Below are 26989 nucleotides of genomic sequence, written 5' to 3'. Positions count from 1 at the left end.
ATATTTTGAGAGTAAGGAGCTTTTGTGAGCACTTTCTTGGAAAGACAGTGTGTGTTTTTGTCTCATCCCCTAACAGCCCTTGTCTCCTGTCACGCAGGAGGTGTCAAATTCATCAGTGATGAGTGTGGCGAGCAGCAGCGGGGGTCGACAAGTCTCGCAGCAGGTCTTCCTTCGGGATGAAAGGGTACGGACATTTCCGACAGCCCTGCTGCTAATAACTCTCAATTTCACAAGTCCACAAAAACGTCAGACACTAACAGTAGCGGATCTCGCCAACAGGAGCTATGCTGACAATCACACTGCTTTTAATTTATAGCTCTGTATCTCTATAGTGTCTTATTTATGTTTACTATCTGCTGTGAAATGTCACTGCAGTCAGTTTTCAATAATGTGAAAATGTCTTTTGGAAGCTTTTAGCAGCATAACATCCACATGAAAATATTTACATGTATGCATTTGGCAGGCGCTTAAATCCAAAGTGACTTGCATTGCATTTAATGTATTTATTTTTTAATTCCATGCAGTCAAACCCATAACTTTTCTGTCCTTATAATAATCTCAAGGTAAAGGATGCTAAAAGTGATTCGAAATAAGGACAAGGGGAATACATAAAGTTTTGAAGTGACCCTGCAAAAATAGATGTGAGAGTATAGTCCAGTAGAATAATTCATAGAATATTTATTGTTAAATCGAGTGAGCAGATCAGCGTCTGTTGAGAGAATAAAAATAAAACACTATAACCCTGAAACATTGCAATTGATAAGATTAAAAGTGCTTTTACCACAAAGGTTCTTGTGATGTCAAGGTCACACTGAAAATTCACAATAATTGACTGTATTGTGAAATATAAAAATATATAACAAATAAACATATTAAAATATCAAACATTTTATATTGCTATAATATATTAGTCAATTAATTTAAATATACATTTTCTTAAAAATATTGTACCTCCTTATGTGTGGCTCGTCCGATTAGAATTTATAGTCTGAAATATATATGTGTGTGTGTGTGTGTGTGTGTGTGTGTGTGTGTGTGTGTGTATGAAACTCAGTGTATGTAGGATATACTCTTAAATTAGGGATATCTTATTGTCCCCATTTCCATGGTGAGAGATTTGAAAATGTATTTACTCAGTATAGTATTATAAGCTCAACTGCTAAAGCATGGCACTAACAACAGCACCATGTCTCTCCCAAGGAATGAATGCATGTACTGATAAAATAAAATGCTTATGAAAACATCTGCCAAATGCATAAATGTAAATTTGTGCCAGAACTGATCATTTAGATCCTGTAGGTTGCACTCTTTTTAATTCTCACATATGCCACTAAATTAAAGTTGTTGTATTAATTTTGCTACATTACAGGCTGCACGTGATCAAATCCCTCCTGACCGGGAGGTTATTTCCAGTTATGAGAATCATCACAATGAAACGGGTAAGTTTACCAGCAGTAATTTATAGATAATAAGATCTGTGTCACACAACAACTCATTCTTTGGTCTACAGTGCATTTTGCAGAGGCTCACAGAATGCATTTAATTTTAACTTTTGCTTCCAGAGGAGGAAGAGTACTATCCAAGGCTCTCGACTAAAGAACTGGCACAGCATTTTGAAAAGACTATTGAGGAGGCAGCCCCCAGCAAGAAAATTAAGGTAAGTCCTTTTTAGCCTAAATCTCTATTCTGACACATGAATGTATTATGCTTTAATAGAATTCAGTGCATAAAGAGACTCTGCTTACCATCATTTTTACATATTTCCACGAGTCCCTCCACCTTCAGCGGCATAGTTTTATTGAGACTTGAGAGCCTGTGTTCATTTCTCAGTGTTCTGACATTGTAATTGTAAATTCACTTAACATCTGATATGAGTTATTGTTGTGTCTTTATTGTGCATCTAAATGACAATGCCTACCAGTAGTGGTTCTGACTCAAAGTCTTGCTCTCAATACTTTTTTTTTTTATTATTGTTTTCTGCTTGAGAAATCAGTTTACTTAAATATCAACACTGCATAAGATATTCAGGCTTGTTTTTATAGATTTTGCCTTTAACAAACAAAGACAAACAAATGAACATACAAACATATGTATAAAACAGAAAACATGTCTTACTGTCTAATGCAGTAAGGTTTTTTTTTATTTTTTAGAGATTTTCACATATGTTATTTGGAAAATGTCAAAGACTAATTAAAACTCATTAAAAAGACATTTTTTGCAGTGTGCTGTAATTTTCAAGTGAAGTACATGATACTGATGGTTTTAGGGAAGTGTATCTAATATGTTCATGAAGATGTTTTTAAGTATAACAATGCATTGGGTTAGAAAAAACATTTGTTTAGTAAATGGATAACTCTTTCAAATGCAAAGGACACACATAGTGCTGCGGCTGAGCTGTTACTAAAATCAGATAACTTTTTCTTGTAATTGTGCAAGGTGGTGTTCTTTCTTTATTTTATTTTTGACTCTCATGCATAACCTTTTCAGACACAATAAAAAGATTTTTAGCTTGAACCACAAAAAAATGCTCAATAAGGACACAAAAATACTGGAAATGCCTTTAAAATAATTTGCCAAGTTTTGGACATTCAGTTAAAAAATAAAATGAAATAAAAGTACTTTTCTGATCCAGCTGAAGTATAGGTCATTTCAGAGCTCCACTAAGTTATGTTCATTATTCTCTCTCTGAAAAAGATTGAACGTGACAAAAGTCATTCACAGCTGCCATCAGCTCTGAACAGTGTTGCCACAGACAAAGAGGAAGAAGGTGAACCGAGTTCTGAGTTTGCTTTTGATGATGATGACGACGACGATGATGATAATCTGGAATATCTGCCCTCACGGGATTTACTGGAGGAACCATCAGACATTGCAGAAAACTTTCCCGAACCTCCAGCACACCCAGTGAAACACAGTGTGAACAGACAGCAATACTACAGACAGAGGGAGCTATTAGAACTGAAACGTCTCTGCAAACACATTCACCCTGATGTCAGAAAAGACCTGGAAAGAGATTTTTACAATGACGAGGACATTGAAGAAGTCTGAGACGTTCAAGAGACAACATACCAGTTTGAACACACTGGCAGCAATTCAAATGGAAGCCCGGATCGTGAATATTTGGAGTGGGACGAGATTCTGAGAGGTGAAGTGCAGTCCATGCACTGAATGTTTGAGAACAAACCCTTGGACTGCATTAAGGATGACTCGGATAACGAAGAGGATAGCAAAAAGATCATTCAGCAGGAAATCATTCCTGGAGGTGACGTTAAGAACAGGGCTTTAATGTTTGAGATGCAGCCTGTGGATACACTGGGAATGCAATGTGATTCAACTAAACAGAACTATGTAGTGAATGAAATGGGGAAAAGAGATGAGCATGCGGCCGCCTGGTTGTTTGAGACAAAGCCGATGGATATGCTAAATAAAATTCACACTGATGATGAGCAAACCGAAGAAGTCATCTTCACACAAGAAGCCCCCGAAGGGGATGTTAAGTCTGTGAGGTACATGTTTGAAAACCAAGAAATGAATTTTCTGGGTGACACTGAAACCATGGCTGAGAAGCAGCTGCTGAACCTGAAGTCTGTACTGGAGGAGATCAAATCAGAAGTGAAGAAAGTCATATGGATGTTTGAGATGCAATGCTTGTGTGTATTGAGGGAACACTCCGGTGAGATGGTTTTGATTACTTCTGTCCCCCGAGAGGAGACGGAGACGGAGAAAGGTGATGTCAAAACATCAAGATTGCTCTTCGAAACGCAGCCTTTGGATGACATTTGACATGGACCTTTCTCAGGTCAGGCTAATCTCCAGTATTTCCATGGAAGACAACCAGCTAGGTGATGCGAAAAGAGGAAGGTGGCTGTTTGAGACAAAGAGGCTTGACTCCCTAAATGCCCAGTGGGAGAGAATGCAAAAGCAGCAGAAAGAAGAGCTTCTTGGGATGGTTGTATGCAAACACTGCATGGTGTTTGAGACGCAGCCTATGGACATGCTTAAAAATGATGCCAACTCCAGACCTGTTGCCACAGAAGAGATTATTGGAGGTAACGTTCGCTCTGTGAGACACTTATTTGAAAACGCTCCAACGGATGAACTCAAAGAGCTTCCAGAAGTGGGAAAACTAAATAAAAAAGCAGTGTTTGAAGAAGGGAGAGGTGATGTGAGACACCAAAAATGGGTGTTTGAAAATAAACCTCTGGAGAATATTAAAGATGAGGATGATGAGGTAAACCGACTTAAAAAAAACCATAGCATCTGATGAAGAAAGAGGCCAGGTGAGAAATCAAAGATGGCTGTTTGAGAACCAATGTTTGGAAGATAGTCAAGAGGAAAAGAGAGAGTTTGTGAAAACAATTGATTCAGAACAAATAGATAGAAGTTACAAGGGTGATGTCCGCAGAAATTGTTGGGTGTTTGAGACACAACCGGTCGATACGTTAAAGGATAATTCCAATGCCAGACCAGTAAGTGCAGAAGAAATTCTAGGAGGTGACGTTCAGTCTGCCAGACACTTTTTTGAGACTGCTCCAAAAGATGAGATAAAAGAGCTTGCAGAGGTGGGGAAGCTCAAAAGAATGATGACATCTGAGGAGAAAGGAGACGTTCGACACCAGAAGTGGCTGTTTGAGAGCCAGCCGCTGGAGCATATCAGAGAGGAGAGAAAGGAAATAACAAGAACGGTGAATCTGGAGGAAATAGAAAATGTGGATGTGAGCAATTACAAGCACACTTTTGAAACATATGATTTAAGCCAATATGATGAAAGTCAGAAGATTCAAGTTGAGGGTGTCACAACTGGCTCTGTTAGATCAAATAAAGATCTATTTGAGTCCATGCCATTATATGCATTGCAAGACAGCTCTGGGCATTATCATGAGGTCAAAACCGTATGGCGGAAAGAAATCGTCAAAGGAGAAGTCAGAAGCTGCCAATGGATGTTTGAAACTTGCCCTATTGACCAATTCGATGAGAGCATCATTAAATTCCAAATCATAAAGGGCATAACACAACAAGAGATTGAATCTGGAGATGTCAAGACGGCAAAATGGCTCTTTGAAACCCAGCCTCTTGATGCCATTAAGTACTTTAGCAATATTGAAGACGAGAAGTGTTACTAGGGAGACAGCAGAAATAGTCAAAGGTGATGTTAAAACCTGTAAGTGGCTTTTTGAGACCAAACCTATAGACATGCTTTATGAAAGGGAAGAGCTTAAGAGTACAAAAGATTCTGGTGAAGTTCAAAAAGGCGATGTGAAAACATGCACTTGGGTTTTTGAAGCTCAAACCCTTGATGCCACACAGGATAACTCAGAGACGGTGTTGCAAACTCGCACTGTGAAACAAGAGGACATTCACGGAAAAGATGTCTGCATGGCACGTTTCCTGTTTAGATGGAGAACCTGGAAAACATTGCTGGAGGGGAGTGAGAAGCTTTTAAGAGTGTTACTAAGATAGACATACAATCTGGGGATGTGTCTCGGATGAAATACATATTCGAGACCCAATCTTCCGACGTTATGAGCTCAACCTCTGAGGATTTCATGAGACAGTTGAGGAGTGCTCAAGCTGAAAATATTCAGAAAGGAAATGTTGGAAACTGCAAATGGTATTTGAAAACCAACCCATGGATAAAATCTCAGAGACCCCCGGTGAGCTAAAAGGAGCTCGCATGGTACAAGATGTTCAGGGAGGCAATGTGGATAAAGGCAGATTCATTTTTGAGACCTACACGTTAGATGAGATTCAAGATGTGTCCTCTTAGGCCGAAATGAGAAAGCCGCAGAAAGTCATCAGAGAGGATGAGGAAAAAGGAGATGTGAAAATATGTGCCATGATGTTTGAGACTCAGCCTCTCTATGCCATCCAAGACAAAGAAGGCCATTATCATGAAGTGACCACACAAAAGAAGAAATACAAAGAGGTAATGTAGTAGGAGCCTGCTGGCTGTTTGAAACAAAGCCTCTGGATTCAATTAAAGAGATGGATGAGGTCTATCTTTTAAAAGCCGTTACAGAGAAAGATATCCAAAAAGGTGATGTCAGCTCAGCAAGATGGAGGTTTGAAACCCAGCCCCTTGATATAATTGCAGAAGATGCCAAAATATCAATCAAAACAGCTGAGGACATTCAGGGAGGGAATGTAAAGACAAACTAGCAGCATTTTGAATCTGATGCTTTGTCTCGAAAGTTGGTGTGTACTCTCAGCATGAGTGAGATTCATAAAGGGGTTGTTAGGACAGCAAAATGGATGTTTGAAACTCACACAATTGATCAGATACATGCTGAAAAGTCAGAAGATGAGATGAAAACGGTTGTTATGGGGGAACAGCTGAAGGGGGATGTCAAACAGTCTGTGTGGCTATTTGAGAAGAATCCTCTTGATCATATCAACGAAAGTGATGAATATGAATATGAAAAGGTAATTTGTGAAGAAATCCCCAAAGCAGATGTCAAAACCACAACTTGGCTTTTTGAAACTACGCCATTCACTGGATTTAATGAGAGCAGCTCGGAGAAGACAGAAATCATTGGTAAAAGTGTTAAAGCCACTCTCAACGAACTGTTCACCCAAAGAATGGTAGACAACAAAAGTGTCATCATCGCGTCAGATGAAATTGGAGATGTCCGCATGGCTAAGTACAATCTTATGAATAAAGACACTCCCCAGATCCAAAGAGAAGAAATCATTAAAGGAGATCTGCAAAACACCATGATGAACCCCCTGAGAGTGGAATCGTTATAAATGCAGAGGAGAGGGGAGACATCAGTGGCACCGTACAACAGCTGCTCCAAGAGCACAGCAGCACCTCTGTGGAGAAAGAGGAGATAATAAGAGGTGACATTCAGGAAGCCATAAACAACCTGCTGAAAGAGGAGAGCACTGGTAAACGGGGCATTCTCATTCAAGAAGATGAACAGGGAGATGTCCGAATGATGATCTACTCTTTATTAAATTCTCATGAGGAATCAAGCACTCAGAAAGAAAATAAAGTTGGAGGAAATGTGAAAGGGTGCCTAGAGAGACTTTGCAATCCTGACACAGATGAGATTGTGAGAATTAAAGTGGATGAAGCAGAGAGGGGAAAGGTGAGCTTTTATTCTACATATATTGAGTCGGGTGCACTGGATTACCTCAAAAAGTCGCAGGTAGAGCCAGATGTGGTTGACCCAGATAAAACTGAAAAAGAGGAAATCATCGGTGGTGATATTAAGGGAACGAAACTCAGCCTGACACGTAATCAAGCTCAAATCGGTCGTCTGGTGGACAGGGAAGATATAGTCCCAGGCGATGTTCATAACACAGTTAAGGTTTTCATGACCGAGCCTCCAGTCTCATTAAAACATTTACAGGGAGAAGAGATTGTGAGAGGAGACCTGCAAGCAGCAATGAATTCACTAACACAGTCTGTAAACCAGATGGTTGTTTTGGAGAAAGAAGAAGTCATTCAAGCTGATTTACCTACAACCCTGAGGTCTCTAGACGAGGCCCAAAATCAGCCAAGAGAGGTGGAAAAGCCTGAAATCATTCCTGGTAACATCAAAGGAGCACTGAAATTACTAAAAGACTCTTCTTCAACCAAGTTGGAAATTGTCATAGAAGATTAAGTGCCAGGTGACATCAAAGGTAAGTTGAAATCACTGGAGAAGGCCAAACATGCAGTAAGAGAGATGGAGAAGGAGGTGATTGTAAAGGGTGACATTCACACGGCAATACAGAGTCTACAAGAAGCGTCAAATGAGGGAAAGTTTTACCAGCAGGAGATAGGTGTCCAGGGAGATGTGAAAGGCAAGTTTCAGCTCTTACTTGAGCCTCCTCCGTCTCCCAGAATGCAACACAGGGCGAGCACAGAGGGCGACGTGAAGCTTTCCATAAAATCACTCTATGACACCCAAGAGCAAGTGCAATCAGGGAAAGAAGAAGTGATAAATGGAGATGTTAAGGGCACAATAAAATCCTTAATGGAAACCGCACAGAGAGCTAGCCCAACGATTCACCAAATACAGCCGATAAGAAAGGTCAAAGTTCCTGCCAAGACCCCATCTCCTTCAGTGAATGACATTCCGGCACAGAAGCCCATCCCTGCCATTAAAAACCTGGACATGAGCACTGAATCAAAGAGAAGCTCTCTCAAGCAATCAATGCAAAGCAGATACGCATCTCAAGAGAGCACTACAATCATTGGTCACACCACAGCATGCAGCCAGGAGACAAAAACCACAGTGCTGGAGCACAAAACAATTGTTCGAACACACAGTGTCAAAACACTGAAAACTGACTAACCCGTAAAAGCACCAACATTGTGCAAAGTACCCAAGCTTGAGCCAGCGATTTCATTTGAGAAAATGGATGTGAAGGCTGCACAAGAGACCAAAAAAAAAATGTCACCACATCATCAGTTAAGTGCACTGTGATATCCTCTGAAATTCAGTCTGCATTTACAAAACAGCCACCTGAGTCTCCACGGCCTCCCAAGAAAGTTTTCACCCCCTTGACGCTCATCCCACCCGCCTCTCCTCCTCCACCACCATGCAGATCCCCGGTAAGCAAATTCAAAACCTCATTAATACAAGCTGAACAGAAGTACAGACAGCAGAGGGAGGAAAGCTGCACGCCACCTCCGCCGCGCTCCCCGGCCTTTGAGATCTGCATGCACGAGTCAGTCAGTTCAGCCCTTGAAATGCTTTCTTCAGAGAGCACGGGCACGGTGCAATCAGAGGCAAGCATATCATTTGATTTCACTCAAGAGAGAGCTCAAAAGAGTGTGACCAAATTCGAATCAGCCAGAGACTCATATGATTCATCCAAGCACACAGCTCTCTCAAACGCTCCCCCAAGCAAGGCTTTGATCACTGGCACAAATGAGAAATCTCCACCAAAATCTCCTGTTATTTCCTCAGTTAAACAGAACATCATCTCTAATCAGTCATCGCAGGGCTCTTTGTGTCAGCAGCAGACCACCTCCACTTCAACTAAAAAGAAAAAGAAGAGATCTGTGATGACCAATTTACAACAGGTGACGAGGACGGTTATTAAAAACACAACCAAAGAAGAAATTATGTCCTCTGTTAAAACAGACGAACCTCAAAGTGTCTCTAAATCTCAATCCGAGAATGTTTAAAAAGATGTGAGCAGCATATCTTTATCTGAAGACAAAACAAAAGAGGAAAGCTCTCCAAAGAAAAATCAAGAAAAAAACTCCCCTGATCGATCCAAACCAAACAAAGAGAGTAAAATTATGGATGCTGAGCAGAAGCCACAAAAGGTTGACAGTCAAAAGGCAAAGAAAGTTAGTAAGCGCGCTAAACTGGAAAGCAAGGAGAAAGCCACAGTGGAGCAGGAGAATGTTCGGGTGAAAGAAAGCAGAGAAAAAAGCCCCACAGAAACAGAGAGTAAAGTGGAGAAAAAGGCCAAAGAGAAACCTGTAGAAGGGCCCCCTGCCACTCTGAAAAAGAAAAGGAGGAGCAAGAATAAGAAAGACAGAGAAGCCGCTCAAAGCATCAACGGCATGTCCATCTCACCCACAGAGGCCACGCCTGCTGAGCCTAAGTGGCCAGTCCTGACATCTGATGAAAAACAAGAAGAAATCACCGTTGTGCAAACACAGCAAACCATTCATACGGGACACACTGAGGTTTACAAGGAGGTCATCAAAACTGAAAGTACAGTCCAACAGCAGAGTTTCCAGGAGGAGGGCGCGACTGTAAAACTTCAAAAGTGTGCCAGTGGAAGCCAGCAGATTCCTGAGGAATCAAAAGATGAAAGCAGAAATGTTCCAATAAAAATGACAGGCAAATCTGCACAAAAGGAACCTGCTGAGTCCTCAGCAGAGAGCTCCGGCACATCTCTAAGACAAGCCGAAGCGCAGAAGATGTTGTCTCGTATCTCAGAGTTGCAGGGGGTTGCAGGAAAAATGGACTCTAAGGCTGTGAAGACGCTGCTCAATGAAATGCCCGCCTGGCTTCTGGGGCCAGAAGAGAAGAGTGATTTGGAAGGGGCTGCTGTCGAACACAACGAACAGAAGCTCAAAGAAATTCTCACTTATGCTAAAAAACCTTGTTCAAGCTAAGCTAATGTACTTTGACGGCTCAATTGAAAAGCATGAATGTGAGGCCACCTCTGAAAAATTTGTCTCTAGTGGAGCCATACAAAGAATTGCAAAGATTTCCATTGGTTCTACAAAGTGTGAAACACAGAAAGTGGTCAAAGAGGAGATGAAGACAGCGTGCAAGAGCCGAAAACAACAAATGAGCAGCGTTACAACTCTTGGTCCCAGAGCTCCATCCCCATTGTTACGGATACATTCTCCCTCACCTACATTCATTACCATCGAGTCCACAAAGAGAACTGACTCGCCACAGAGAGCATCATCCTTGTCTTCCCCAATGCCACCGACACCTCCTCCAGGCAGATATGAGACGCCAAACTCTTGCGTAAGCAGGGCCTCCCCTTCACCCTCCTCAAGCTGCGCAGATAGTCTAATGCAGCTCAGAAATGTCACAGCTACGCTCTTCCGCGGTGCCTCACCTGATCCGGTGCCTCACGTGGTGCCGGTCACAGGAAAGAAGTCCGGAATTGTGGAATCTCCCGCCACGTTCCAGTGGCAGATCAAAATTGATTCTAAACCTACTAAAGAGAAAACGGTTGAAAACGAAACTCTTGGGCCTTCTGAAATGCAAGTGGTGGAGTAAGGTAAGTGGAGATCCCATTAATATTCCAGAGCGTTTAGGCCCCAACAAGGAGGATGCAGAGCCTGGAAGTGCAGTGAAAGAGAAGGAAAATCTCACTAAGTTTGACCTGTCTGGACTAGCCAAGACAATTGAGAAGTCTGAAGGGAAAGTTGGTATTAGAAAAGACCCAAATTGACAATACAGAGAAGCCTGGCAGGGAAACTGACGACCTGGAGCTTGATACGGAGAAGAAAGCAAGACAACAAGAGGATATGGCTGCTTTCAAAGTGAAGAATATTAAAAATATTTTTGAAATGAGTGAGCAAAGTTCCCCCATCAAAGAGCTACAAAACAAACAGGAGGAACAGGAGTCAAGAGTGAGTGAAATTGCATCTGAAGGTTCAAAGCCTGTGCTTCCTCCTGAGATAGAACAATGCTCCCAGCTGAGCTCCCCTCTGCTTGTGCGCAAAGATGTGAAAGTAGACAAGTCTGTCAATCCAACAGGCTTTTTAGAGACAGAAACAGTCACTGAACATTATTCTTCTGTTGATGAGTTCGGCACTAAAATTATCGGATCAAGAAGCACCACAACGGTTTCTACGCACACTCAAAGTGTTGCGACGCAACAGGTGCTGTTTTCCTATGCTGATGCTGTGAAGAAAAAGACGTCAGAGGTGACGGTGTCACCTGAGGTCTCTGCAGAGGAACTGTTGAAAAACATCCATAAAACGTGGGCAGAAAGTGAGAGTGTGTTCAAAAGCTTAGGTGTCACAGGTGAGAGAGCCAAGCCACCTGCTAGTGCATCAAACCGAGACTGCTGTGCTGGGTAAATATGCCTGCAGTGCATGATGGGAATGAAATTTAACCGCAAGCTACGCAAGGAACATTACCGGGTCAATCTGTGTGTGTTTCTAACTTATGTCTTTCCCCAGGTGACAAGTCCACATTTAGATGAGTAAACGTGTAAATGAATGTGACTCGTTACTAGCTGAAAGGAGTTTGAAGTTTGTTTTCAATTAAATTTGAGATTAAAGTTTTAAGTTTATTTATTTTTCAGGTTTACATTTAATTTTTACTTTAGGTTTCAATTTACTCGTACTATCTGGCATAAATAGGTGTCCTTTGTTTGTTTTTTTTTCTCTAATTTATCAATTAATTAGTTGATTTTTTTTATTATTATTTGTTCATACTACCTGATATATGACTAAAATAGATGTCCTTTATTTTTTTCCCTTTCTTTTCTTTTTTTTGTATATTTATATTTTATTTATATTTATGTTTTTTGTTTGTTTTTTTTGTGTGTGTGTGTGTGTGTCATATATATATATATATATATATATATATATATATATATATATATATATATATATATATATATATATATATATATATATATATATATATAATATATATATATATATATATATATATATATATATATATATATATCTGTATTTTTTGGTATACCACACATCGACCATATATCACTGAAATAAGTGTCCTGAGAAATTACAGAGTCTGGGGAGCAGCCTACACTGTTTTTTAGCCAGTCAGAACTGTTTTCTGCTTAATCTCGCTTGCAGCACCATCACAGAGTCAAAAAGACAGTTTATCAGCTTAGAATTTCAAATATCTCAATAACACTGAGTGCTTTCTCCATAATTGCCATTCGTCTCTGTCTCATTTGCATTTGAGAGTGCTGCAAGAATCAAATGTACTTTAAAAGCAAAATCTTTTAGGGATTGATTCGGAACACTGAACGAAGGAAAACAAAGCACTTATAGCTTTTTGGTTTGTTTTTCTTTTTAGAGACTGTCTGAGAGTTTGCAGGATTATTCCATTTCCCAAAATAACTCCACAAATTATAGCCCAATTGTTATTCAGACTTCTATACACTCATCTGATGGAGGCAGGGGGAATAGAAGGCTAGATTAAAAACAAGTGGTAACCCAGCATTGTGTGCCTATTGAACAGTATGCATGTTTTACTAAACTAACCTAGCAAGGTGGGTTACCTAAAAACATTATGAAAATGATTTAATAAAATGAACAGTTAAAGAAATTTTGCAAATAACCCAGCTTTTTTAGAGTGTAAAGAATCTAATTTGATTTAGATTAAACTATTAATTTTGTCATATTCATGTTAAAGAACTCAGGTGTCATTCTTTATCTCCAGACATAAGAAATATTAATGCTTTGATGTATTATTGTGTCTGAACATGTCTTTCACTAATACTGTTGTTAACAAACTTGCCAATAACCTTACATTGCAGTAGTGGATGTTGTTCGATGTGATTTGCCTGCATTGCCCAGATGGAGGACTGAGTGTTTGGCAAAATGCTGAGTGGGAATATTGATTGTGCACAAAACTGAATTGACTAAAACTTGAAGATCTTTTGCCATCTTGCCAGATTCGAGTCCCAAAGTCAGAGATGTGTGTGGTGTGCAAGAAGAGGGTTTACCCCATGGAAGGCCTGATAGCCAACAAAAAGAAGTTCCATAAATGCTGTTTTTTCTGTGAGCACTGCAATAACAAATTGAGGTATGTCATCAAATATTATAATTTGATATTTGATAAATATTGCTTATACTTAGGAGTTTCAGTCAAAAATGAAAATTTGCTGAAATGTACTCATCCTCAGGCCATTCAAGATGTAGATGAGTTTGTTTCTTCATCAGAATTCCATCACCTGTTCACCAATGGATCCTCTGCAGTGAATGGGTGCCGTCAGAATGAGAGTCCAAACAACTGATAAAAACATCACAATAGTCCACAAGTAATCCACACCACTCCATTCCATCAGTTAATGTCCTGTGAAGCGAAATAACCATCATTAAGAGATTTTTAACTTCAGACCATTATTTCCGACTAAAATATGAATCCATAATCCATAAAAAATGCTTCATCCAGTGAAAAAGTCCATCCCTTTTTTGTCCTCTCACATCAAAATCTACCAGCATCTTTGTTTAGAGCTAATAGTGCTTGATATGTTATTTGTTTAGAGCTGTTTTGGACTGTTTGTGTTTTTCACTTTATTTGTTTATATTTTTTTTGGAGTGTTTGTGTTTTAGCTGGAAGCAACAGTTTGAAGTTAAACGTCTTAATGATTGATATGTTTCATACAAACATGCAGCTTTTCACTTCATAAGATGTTCATTGATGGACTGGAGTGATGTGGATACTTGTGGATTATTGTGATGTTTTTATCAGCTGTTTGGACTCTCATTCTGACGGCACCCATTCACCGTAGAAGATCTATTAGTGAGCAAGTGAAGAAGTTCCCATGAAAAAACAAACTTATCCACATCTTGGATGTCCTGAGGGTGAGGTCATCCAAAATTTCAGCATATTTTCATTTTTGGGTGAACTATTCTTTTAAGTAATCAGATTTTCACCTGTTGCGCGATGATAAAAATTGCATAGATTCCTATAGATGGACCTGAGTCATATCTACCCTCACAACAGAACACCCTAGCATTGTGGTGAGGAGTTTCTAGTATGTATTGTTGTGTTTAAAAAGAAGCATAAACAGACAATTTATCATATTTAGCAGTAACATAAATATTCTAGTACGTCTAACAATGCGAGTATTCCAACATAATCAATTCTAAAAGGATTTCTTGTGCATAAAGTACCATTATTTGCAACTCTAAGATAAAGTATCCTGCATAAAACCATTCAAATGGAAAGCTTGCAGTGCAGTTCTCATTTACAAACTGTGCGAGTATAGACAGCTTTATATATTTTCTGTGACTTATGAATTATTAAACTTCTTGTCTGACAGCCTTGGAAACTTTGTCTCTCTCCATGGACATTTGTACTGCCAGCCACATTATAAACAACTCTTCAAGTCTAAAGGGAATTTCGAGGATGGATTTGGACAAGGGTTGCAAAGGGAATTACTGGGTGTTTGGGATGCAGGGAATACAGACCATGACGCATTGGATTGCAGATATTCACTTTCACAAAGTAGCATGTGCTCGCTGTCAGACGTGTTTGAAGAAGCAAATAAACCCGATCAGAGCCCTAACAAAATTTCTGTAGCGTGGCCTCCGCAAACAGCCTCTCCGAAAAAGACATTCTCTTTGGATCAAGATGTGAAATTGGTGAAACCCGTTTGGCCCCCAAAGAGCGAAACTTCAAAGTCTCCCAAGTACCAGCGTCGGAAAGCAACTCAGAGGAGCACACTTTAGGAGGAGTGCAACACAGTGAAAAAGGAACGGTGAGAGCGAGGGCGACATCTCATCGATCAGCGACACACAAAGCATGTCACAACAGCATGAAGTATTGTGGGAGCTTTAGAAACACGAGGACACATCCCGATGATGAAGAGCTTCGAATGCAGGGTGAAAATCTCGCCATCAGACGGGTGAGGAAAGGTGGAGAGAGAGACAGTGGAGGTGAAAAGGTAACAGGAAGTTGATAAGGACTTTGGGAAATGATAAATATGTTGCGGATATATATAAAGTAGGTGCCAGTTCAGACGGTTTGTGTGTTATATTGAAAGAAAGAACTGAAAGAAAGTGAAATTATGAAGAGAGAGAAATCAATTAAAAAATAAAACAAGGTTCTATTTTACTCCATAATCGAAAGATAGAAATATGAACTTAAATTTTGCATAAAGAAAATAAAGCCTATTTACATGACAATGAACATTTTTTAATTTTTTTTATTAAAACAAGTTAGAAATTTAGATTTTTTAAGTCAATTCTGTTCTTTTGAACTTTCTATTCATCAAAGAATCCTAAAATATATATATATATATATATATATATATATATATATATATATATATATATATATATATATATATATATATATATATATATATATATATATATATATATATATATATATAATGTTTCCAAAAAAAGCACCAAAAAATTATTTTAACATTGATAATAGTAAGAACCATTATTCATTTCTGGTATAGATATACATGGTCTACAGTAAGATATATTTTATGTGCTTAGAGTGCTTAATAATAATTCAAACCACAATGCAAATAAACTTATTGGTTCTAAAAACAGGCTTTATGCAGGATATCATTTATTTGTTTGTATTTTTATTTAATTTTATTTATTTATTTATTATTTATTTATTTATTTATTTATTTTTGGTTAGAATATGACCTGGTCATGATTTCATGAAGTTGCTGGGAATTGTTTAGAAAGTCTATTAAAATATTTGCAATGCAGCAATTCAAAATTGTAATAAAAAATAGCTGATATTCATCTTTGGGGTGCCAAATATGAGGGTCTATTTGTTGCAAACTCTATATTCTAAAGCTTTTGTATTTCTGTACACTTATTCATTTGAAAATGGTTTTAAAAAATTCATATCTGTTTAGGATATCTATTTGAAATTACTCTGCAGTGCATTTTCTGTGTCCATGGAGAGAAGACAATTTATCACTAAATTAAACTCTTTAGATTTGCATCCCTATATTTTTGCATTCTTTATATGGTTATACTGTATCCTGAGGATTCTTTCCACATTTCAACCTTTTTTAAATTATTATTATTATTTTTATTTCTTCCTGTGCAGCACCTGGAGTGCTGTGTGGGAGGAAGATGAACAAAACACACATTTGTAAATCTCTTGTCTTGTTTATAATAGAAGTGTATGTCATTCCCTCTCTAAACAGAAAATATTTTGTGAGGAAAATGATCTTTTTAGAGTTGTCTTCTATGATTTGGGGCTTGCTAATTTTTTGGTAGAATTACAATAAAGAAGTCTTGATATCACAGTTTATGCATTCAGGTTAATTTCTTCATTTTATATGAATGAGTAAATGAAAAGTTCTTTACTCATGTGGTTTAAAACATGCATGCTGTTCATATTTCTTAAAAATAGCTTTTTTTTTTGTTGTTGTCAAGAGTTTGCACTATAGTGCATCGAGGCTATTTTTATTTTTATTTTTTGGCACAGTTGTACAGTGTACTGTTATATTTGAAAACACTTTTCACCGAGCAATACCTTACTCTTCTAAACATCATCGAGAGACTTTTGAAGTAAACTGTACTGACACATGATCACATGAACTGCTGGTCATTTCAGCTGCACTTCAGTTGTTATTGTGCTTGAACTGAAATCCCTTAGCATCACTCACAGTGAGAATTTCAAGGTGTAGCGTTTAAGCAAACCTGTAAGACTGTTGTAAATCAATAGCTCTTGCTGTACAGTGGCCTTAGGGAGAAGTCTTAGATTGATGGAAGCTGGAACACTCTTTTTTTACAGCATCAGCAGCTTCAAGACCTCAAAATACACTCATTAGCGCCAGCAGGACGTTAAAGGGAGAAGGGTCATAATCAAATGGTATGTGAACTCTTTTGATTCATCTAGCTTGTGTTATCTTATTTGTATTGTGAATAAACGAGTAAAAAGAACACATTAGCATTCAGTAATTTCTTTAAAGAAATGAATATGCTTCGTCAGCAAGGATGCATTAAGTTGATCAGAAGTGACAGCAAATCATAATAATGTTGCAAAAGATTCTTCCATAGTTCAGTGACTGTAGTGGGTTTCTTAGCCATAACTTTATAAGCAAGCATTTCCCAGAGATTTTCAGTTAGGTTTAGATCAGGACTCTGGACCGCTCATTTCAGTATTTCAGTGTTCTTGGCTTCAAGGACCTTCTTTACCCATTTTGCAGTGTGATGGGGACATTGTCTTGAATGAAAATTGCAGGCTGATTGGGAGATGCTTGCAGGGAAGGAACTGCATGATGCTGAAAGAGGTTCTGATAAACATTTGCATTCAGCTGCCATGTATCTGTATAAGAGACCCAAACCATCACACTTCCTCCTCCACCTTTCACTGACTTCTTCATGCACTCAGGCTTTAGTCTTTCCCCATTTTAATGCCGAACATATTGTTTCCCATCAGACCCAAATCAATTAAACTTGCTGTCATCACTAAAGTGAACTTTGGACCAGTTCTTCTCTCTCCACACAACATGCTCCTCAGCAAATTTGAGCTTAGCCTTTCGATTCTTTCTGCTGATGAGAGGCTTGATCACTGCAGAGTGCGCTTTCAGTCCGACTTCTCTTAAACGTGCAGAAACAGATCCATACCCTGTTCACTGCTGATTCCAGCGGCAGTGTTGAACCGATTCCTCACTGAGTGTCTCCGCATTATACTGTCCTCTTGTGCATTTGTCTTACGTGGACGACCAGCCTTTTTAGGGGACTTGAATTAATTAGTGTCATTGTAAAGCTGCAATATTCTTGAAATCACAGTTTTGGAATGACCAGCTTCTCTTGCAGTAGCTGAAAGGGTCATCTTTTTGGCCTTCATCTGGACAATCTCCTGTCACGGGGTTTTAGTCACCTTAGAGCAGCTCGCCATCTTGCAATCTCAGTGAAAATTGGAGGAATGCTGCCAGTTAAATAGGGTCTGTTATATAATTAAGGAAATGAGCACCAGGTGCCAGATTAACACCAATAATTGAAGGAATCTGTAAGTGTTCTCTAATTTTGATCAGAGTTCTTTTTCGAATATCTCATTGAAGTTTTTTTTTTTATTTTTTTTTTATATTGTCAGAATACTATTAATTTATGAAATACTGTATTCTTAAAAACTGTCCTTCTACTCCTAATAACTTCAAATAGGACTAAGCAGTGATCTTGAAATTTAGGAAATTGTAGGTTGTTCTCTAATTTTGATATGCACTGTACTGTATATATAACTGTTTCCTTTGAAAAAATCTTAAATAGCACAACTGTTTTCAACATTGATAATAATCAGTAATGTGTCTTGAGCAGCAAATCAGCATATTAGAATGATTTCTGAAGGACCATGTGACACTGAAGACTGGAGTAATGATGCTGAAAATTCAGCTTTACATCACAGGAATAAATTACACTTTAAAAATATAAAATGCTAGAAAAAGTGATTTTATATTGTAATTATATTTCTCAGTTTTAGTTTTTTTCCTGTAATTTTGATCAAATAAATGCAGCCTTATTTAGCAATAAGAGACTTCTTTCAAAAGACATAAAATTCCAAAACTTTTGAATGTTAGTGTAGGAAATAGCATAGTAGAAATTATGTTGGACTTTTACACTTTTAAAAAGTACCAAGTTCTATTAGACCTGCTTTGTAAGTTCAGACAATATCATTTTCCCTCTCAGACTCAGATTTTAAAATTAACGGTTATTATACAAAAATATTTGACTGCAGAATGTTGCAAGTGGCCAATCAGAAAAGATCCATGCAATTTTTGCAAAGATCCATGCAATTTTATTTAATGATAAAAAAAAAAAAATCAAAGACAAAAAAATAATTTAATTATATTGTGCCATTAATAATTTACTGATTGGAATTATTAAATATAATAGTTCTATTTTTCAGGCAATAGTTTTATATTGCATGCTGCATTAGCACATAAATTACCTATAGATCTAAAGAAAATTTAGATCTAGAACTGTCATGTCGAGTGAAATACTTTCCCTTTAAAAATGAATGAATTCTGGAAGAGCTAAACATGTCTCACAAGCTCTTGGTCTGAATTATCTATGGTTTCTCACTGATGTGGATGTGTCATGTTTTCGCCTTAAATGTGATGCATGTACAGTTCTCCATACTTCTCAGGGCTCACTACATATGAAATAAGTGTTTATACAACCCAGTAGTCCATCTACTGTAGATGTCAGAAACCATCACTAGATCATTTATCTCAATTACTAAGCTCTCTCATATTTAGGCGACTGTAGCAAGTGGTTTAATACTGTGAAATCCTTTGGCCTCTCGTCTCAGCAGGTTTTTGAGCTATTCTGAGCCATTCATCCGACACGAGTGGAAAAAGCCAAAGAGGAGAGAAAGATGATGGAAAGCTTCACTCTTCAGCCTCCCTTTGTGTTTAGAGTTAGTTACTCTCATCTCGCACACACTTGTCTGGCTGGATAAATATGATGTGTCTATCTGTCTTTGTGCTTTCATAAAACCTCCAAGAGCACATGAATCATTAGCAAAGCCCATCTTCCACAGAGACGCTGTCAGACGATACAGAGAGAAGGATGGAGTTCACCTTTCTTACCCAGGTACAGTGGGTACAGAAAGTATTCAGACCCCCTTGAATTTTTCACGCTTTGTTATATTGCAGCCATTTGCTAAAATCATTTAAGTTCATTTTTTCCTCATTAATGTACACACAGCACCCGATATTGACAGAAAAACACAGAATTGTTGACATGTTTGCACATTTATTAAAAAAGAAAAATTGAAATATCACATGGTCCTAAGTATTCAGACCCTTTGCTCAGTATTTAGTAGAAGCACCCTTTTGATCTAATACAGTCATGAGTCTTTTGGGAAAGATGCAACAAGTTTTTCACACCTGGATTTGGGGATCCTCTGCCATTCCTCCTTGCAGATCCTCTCCAGTTCTGTCAGGTTGGATGGTAAACGTTGGTGGAAAGCCATTTTCAGGTCTCTCCAAAGATGCTCAATTGGGTTTAAGTCAGGGCTCTGGCCGGCCCATTGAGGAACAGTCACAGAGTTGTTGTGAAGCCACTCCTTCGTTATTTTAGCTGTGTGCTTAGGGTCATTGTCTTGTTGGAAGGTGAACCTTCGGCCCAGTCTGAGGTCCTGAGCACTCTGGAGAAGGTTTTCGTCCAGGATATCCCTGTACTTGGCCGCATTCATCTTTCCCTCGATTGCAACCAGTCGTCCTGTCCCTGCAGCTGAAAAACACCCCCACAGCATGATGCTGCCACCACCATGCTTCACTGTTGGGACTGTATTGGACAGGTGATGAGCAGTGCCTGGTGTTCTCCACACATACTGCTTAGAATTAAGGCCAAAAAGTTCTTTCTTGGTCTCATCAGACCAGAAAATCTTATTTCTCTGTTTTTTAGCAAACTCCATGTGGGCTTTCATGTGTCTTGCACTAAGGAGAGGCTTCCGTCGGGCCACTCTGCCACAAAGCCCCGACTGGTGGAGGGCTGCAGTGATGGTTGACTTTCTACAACTTTCTCCCATCTCCCGACTGCATCTCTGGAGCTCAGCCACAGTGATCTTTGGGTTCTTCTTTACCTCTCTCACCAAGGCTCTTCTCCCCTGATAGCTCAGTTTGGCTGGACGGCCAGCTCTAGGAAGGGTTCTGGTATAACCCAAATGTCTTCCATTTAAGGATTATGAAGGCCACTGTGCTCTTAGGAACCTTAAGTGCAGCAGAAATTTTTTTGTAACCTTGGCCAGATCTGTGCCTTGCCACAATTCTGTCTCTGAGCTGTTCAGGCAGTTCCTTTGACCTCATGATTCTCATTTGCTCTGACATGCACTGTGAGCTGTAAGGTCTTATATAGACAGCTGTGTGGCTTTCCTAATCAAGTCCAGTCAGTATAATCAAACACAGCTGGACTCACATGAAGGTGTAGAACCATCTCAAGGATGATCAGAAGAAATGGACAGCACCTGAGTTAAATATATGAGTGTCACAGCAAAGGGTCTGAATACTTACGACCATGTGATATTTCAGTGTTTCTTTTTTAATAAATCTGCAAAAATGTCAACAATTCTGTGTTTTTCTGTCAATATGGGGTGCTGTGTGTACATTAATGAGGAAAAAAAAATTAACTTAAATGATTTTAGCAAATGGCTGCAATATAACAAAGAGTGAAAAATTTAAGGGGGTCTGAATACTTTCTGTACCCACTGTACCTCAGACAAAGTTTTATTTAAATAACTTTACAAGAAATAGTTCACGCACAAGATGAAACTGTATAACAACTTATTCATTCACATGTCAGCTTTCATGTAAATTTTATAAAAATTTCACATGCATCTACAGAAGTTCACAAAGTATTCAAAAGAATCAGAAAAGTTGTCCATACCAATGTTGCATTAGTATAGTCTTCTGCAGGGTTATTATAGTAAACTATAACTAAAAGAAAGAAAGAAAAGAAAAGAAAAGAAAATGTAAAATAATAATATTATTATTATTTCAAATAAAAATAAACATTAACTGTTAACTGGAATAACATCAGTTATTTAAAACAAACAAATTGCCAAGGCAACTTTTCTCATTTTCATTTAGTTTTTGTACTAAAATAAGTAAACTAAAAAAATAATTAATAAGACTATACAGACAAAACATGTAAATAAAAAAGTAAATAAAAATGTCAAAAACCTAAATAATTAAAAAAAAAAAATTCAAAATATGAACTATTATTAAAAACTATAATAGTATCTCAGTGGTACTAAAATAACACTCATCTGGGGGCATAGATTTGTGTCAGATTATTAATATACCTGTCCAAGGAACAGTGAGTTAAACAGATCAGTTGGATTCATAAACAAATCATTCAGACTAATTTTGTAAATCAGAAAAGATTTACCTGAAAGGGATGATTTGTTCACAGATCTGACATTGCTGCTTTCATGAATGTTGCATGAAAATTTGGAGCATTTTCTCTTTATTTAAAGCTTTAAAGCTCCAGTCCAAAACTGATTGTACTTGCATGGGAAAGAGTGACCAGTACATTATTAAAATTTCTACTAGATAAAAAGTCACGATGACAGATTTAGATTTACATATATTATATATATATATATATATATATATATATATATATATATATAGATATATATATATATATATTATATATATATATATATATATATATATATATATATAATTTTTTTTTTTTTTTTGGTGAACTGTTCCTTTCAAGAAGAAGAAAACAGAAGCATGGCAGTGCATGGCTGCTTTGTTACCATGGCGATTGTGAACAATGACTTTAATTCAACAATCATTTATTATCCTTTGACCTAGTTAAAGTCATTTAGCACAAAAATAGAATCTTTTGTGACATCAGTTGTTAAAACGGGCAACTCAATTACACTGGCAGTCAAAGGGTGACACCTACTCATTCAGTTAATTCAGACTCTGAAATTAAATGAATGGAAGCACAGTATATGTGAATGATATAATGATCAAAATAATGTTTCACAAATAAAAACTCTTATGTTTGAGCTTCTTCTTCATCTAGATTCCAGCTCTGCTCACTCTGACGTTCATCAGCCAGCTTCCTGAGGTGCATGCTGGGATGCTTTCAGGTTTGAAGGAGTTCATATGAATGTCGGACACATACATTTAAAAAGGTTAAAAAATAGGCCTTTATAAAGGTAAATTAAAAATATGCAGATTTAAGTATTTAAAAGCTGATAGGACACTGATGAAATTATTGCTTCAGGTTACACTAACAAAAATCTCTGTGATGCGGCGCTTATGTGGGGATATTTTGTTGGAATATGGAATATCTGTGGACTATCTGCTGATATGAAAAGATCACTGTATGTCGTAATAATAAATATCATTTATGAAAGATGATATTGACAATGATATTTTGTTTTCTTTTTACATTAACCTTTAATCGTCCCTTGATTAGAGCGACGTTAAAGTCCCTTGGGGTCAGATAGACCCCAAACTTTACAGAGCGATTGCATAAGGAAATATGAAAAAAATATTTATTTTTATGAAAAAATCCCTAAAATTATTACCTCAATTAAATATGAAAGGTTTCTAGACATTGGCGGTTTTTTTATGGATTGGATAATGTTTTATGCAGGTTAGTGGAATATGTTTGTTTGTTGTAGTTATTTAGGTATAGTGGTTTTATAAAATATGTGCAGTGGAGGTATATATGGAGTAGTTGTCTTTTTTCGTTCAGTTTCAATTCCATTTTTCTTCATGTTTCAACTTCTTCTCACAACTTTATATGTTTTTTGTGAATATATATTTAAACATTCTAAAATACCTTAAAAATCTGTATTTTTGTATTTATTTTTGTCGTTGTCTGTCGTTGTATATTTTGAATTGTTTGCTTTTGCAAATTATTATACATAAATTTGCAGAAATGTTACAAGTCACCACTAAAAGACATGACTCTTATCACATACTATTTATTTCAGAAAATTATTTATCACAAATAATTAATTTTTTTAGAACAAGAGATGAATTTTAGAAAGTAAATAAAACCAACACATTACAAAACAAAACAAAACAACAGCACCAATAAACAGTAATGAACAGGAGTGAAGAGTTCACAGAACAATAAAACCTTCATTTATGTATGGAATTTTATCTGATTCATGTCAGTTTTGTTGATTTTATTTGCCAATGTCTATAAAAATGCTCTCTGTTGTCTCTGACCCCGAGGACCTTTAACAGTGTTTTTATATATATATATATATATATATATATATATATATATATATATACACCTTTAGAACAACCAAAATCAAGTCCAGATTTTTTGTGTGTTTAGATAGATTATTTAGGAAAAGTCAGAATTTCATGCCCCTGAGATGAAGGCAACACTTTAAAAAAAAAAAAGGAAGATTCAAATGGGGTCAGCTAGACCCCAGGGACCGATTAAGGGTTAAAAACATTAAATGTTATACGTTTGCAATATAATGTGTATTTTCATCTCAGGTTTAGGTCTTAGATTTCATATAAGGTGGTATTATAAAGGTCTTAAAAGGTCTCAAATTTAACCTGTTCATATCTGTTGAAACCCTGAATATAGCATTCCATCACTTGCTCATCAATGGATCCTCTGCATTGAATGGGTGCCTCTCAGAAAAGAGAGCCCAAACAGCTGATAAAAACATCACAATAATCCTCAAGTAACTCATTCTGACAGCACCCATTCACCGCAGAAGATCCATTGCTGAGCAAGTGATGGAATGCTACATTTCTCCAATCAAATCTGTTCTGATGAAGAAACAATCTCATCCCCATCTTGAATGGCCCGAGGGTGAGCAACATTTTGGCAAACATTTCAGTTATTTTTATTTTTGTGAACTATTCTTTAAAAAAAACCTAAAAGTATAAAACTTAAAATACTTAAAATGACTCCCTCCCAAATAGGCTTTGTGCATTAGCATAATCTCAAAAGTTTTCTAAAGCATTAATCAGAAAATTACAACAATAATCTTGTAATAGTGACATCCTCAGAGGCAATAAACTCAGGAGAAGGCCTAATCCACTTGTCCTCCCTACCCCAGATGAATAAAGCGCTGACTAATACCGCTCTTAGATGGAGGAGCTGAAACGCTAAGCACTATCAGGAGGGTAGGTAATGCCCACACATGTATAACTTCTTTCTTATGTCTAAATGTATTGAGCAGTCTATATATTAACAGAATTGCTTCTGGAGTTCTAGAGGTAGTGGTGTTGGGTCTGTGTGTGTGCAGCAGATAGTCAGTCTCTCTAAGGCAGTTAACTCTATTAGATTAGTGGTGTTAATGCAGCCACACCTGACAGACCTCTGCTGCACCTGACTGAGTACACCCATCTGCTCAGAGATGGAGAAATGATTTTGAATAAATGCACACGATAAGGGTCAGAATGGGTTGAAATATCTCCATAGAGTAATTCAAGTCAATTTATTTTGTATAACACTCACTTAGTCACTTATACGTATTGTTTCAGAGTAGATTTACAGAAATCATCCATTTAGCGTCCCCAGCGAACAAGCCAATCAAAGAAGAAATCTCCATCAGATGTTTAGGATGAAAAGGTAACAACTGCATTTTATTTATTTATTTATTTATTTATTTATTTATTTATTTATTTATTATTATTTGTGATGGAAGTCACAGATTGGTAAAATGTAGTGTAATGTATTGAAGGCTGGCTTTGATTTGACATGATTTTATGAATGTTTTCAAAAAGATGATATATTAATATAGCATGGGTTATTATATATTATATTATATCATTATTTATTTATTGTAATATTAGTATAATATAAATTTTATAATTTGTACCTTTCAATATGCAGGTGTGTTTACTGTGTGTATGTATGTATGTATGTATGTATATATATATATATATATATATATATATATATATACACACATATACATTTGTATGTGTAGATTTAATTTCAATTTAAAATATGATTGATATGTGTTTTAATCAATATGGAATGATTTATGCTTTGACACAGTAAGTGATACTGTAATTAAAAAAATAATAATAATAAGTCTGATGCAATATTTGCATGTAAGAATGTTCAGGCGGAAATGTCATGAAAAAATAAAGTTGTGTGAAATGTTAAGCCTTATATCTCAAGATTCAGTAAGATTTGTTTATTTGTTTATTTTTATTTGTGATATATTTTACCTAGTGCTATATACTTAAATTGTTGTTAAACTCATACGTGTTCGTCTTGTGTATTTCTAATAAATAACTAAAAGAAATTGACAGCGAATTCCCACCCCCACCTGAATTATTCACAACGTCAATCAACCTTGCTATGCAAACCAGATCAACTTGTCTTACTGCTGATTGGCTGTGTGTCTCCCAGAGCGCGATGTGATTGGACGGCGCGCCTGTCGTGTAACCTCTTTCACCATTTGGTTTCGTGGCGCAGAGGATTGAGGCTCATTCCCTCGCTCTCACTCGGGGCAGCACGAGTCCGGAGGATGGAGGCGACTGAAGCGGTAGGTGAAACGCGTCTCTCTTGTTACTCGCTGAAGAACGGTTAGCTGCTCAGACCTGCCTGCGGGTGGAAAAGTAAGCTGTGACGGGTTCTGTGGTTTGGTCGTGAATCCTGGAGTTTGTTTAGTGCGGTTTAGTGTTTGCCGGGTCAAAGTGATGGAGGTGACTCCGAGTCTCTGCGCGGTACTGACGCTGTCCGAGGTGCTGAAAGTGAGTAAAGCCTCCAACTACACCGTGAAACATAGTAGGACTTTAAACAGGAGAATACTGTTGTTTTGCATTTTTTAATTAGTATGAAAATGTTGAATATTCTCTATTTTAAAAATTATCTATCTATCTATCTATCTATCTATCTATCTATCTGTATCTGTCTATCTATCTATCTATGTATATATACAATTACAATTTACAGAGACAATTTATATTATATTTAATTAGGAAATGCATATGCTTTTGTCGTGTTTTGAAGTGGTTTTATGAAAAGAAAAGACCTTATACTTCAGGGAAAGAAGAATTCCTTGAAATGTCTATGCGAACTAGCACGTTTGTTTAGATTTTTCTGTTGTTTATGAGTATTGCTTATGATGTTGGGTTATTTATTTCATGTTTTCAACTTTATTATGGTATTGTGAGTTAAGCTGATTGTGTTTTGTGGTTGTATTGGTAATTCTGGGATCTCTCTTTTGTTGAAATTTAAGTAACTGATGTGACCTTTTATTGTACAACTTGTATCGCTGGCAGTAGATTTTACAGTAACAGAGTTTAGTATCAACTAGATTGGTATATAAGCTTTTTGATGGATCAGATAAAGTACAAAGAGATCACTATGATTAAAAATTGTATGTTACCATTTTTTAAA

The 26989-nt window shown here is 37.3% G+C and overlaps 1 protein-coding gene and 1 pseudogene across 4 annotated transcripts in view; both read left to right on the top strand.

The window, feature by feature from the left end:
• The window catches only part of LOC109096458, a 92247-nt pseudogene extending 79072 nt beyond the window's left edge, over positions 1-13175 (top strand).
• Positions 13176-26047: 12872 nt separating this feature from the next.
• Positions 26048-26989, top strand: part of LOC109047680 (beta-1,3-galactosyltransferase 1-like) — a 151887-nt gene continuing 150945 nt past the window's right edge. For 2 of the 4 annotated variants that reach the window (XM_042764295.1, XM_042764299.1), the window contains exon 1: positions 26077-26340. The gene's annotated coding sequence lies outside the window, so the exon portion shown is untranslated. Of the gene's footprint in view, positions 26341-26989 lie in introns of all 4 variants that reach the window. The other 2 variants (XM_042764293.1, XM_042764294.1) reach the window with 2 other exon arrangements.

This window comes from Cyprinus carpio, chromosome A9 (genome assembly GCF_018340385.1).
Source record: "Cyprinus carpio isolate SPL01 chromosome A9, ASM1834038v1, whole genome shotgun sequence".
NCBI lineage: Eukaryota > Metazoa > Chordata > Actinopteri > Cypriniformes > Cyprinidae > Cyprinus > Cyprinus carpio.
The sequence above is the reverse complement of the archived record's forward strand: the minus strand, read 5'-3'. Positions and strand labels throughout refer to the sequence as shown.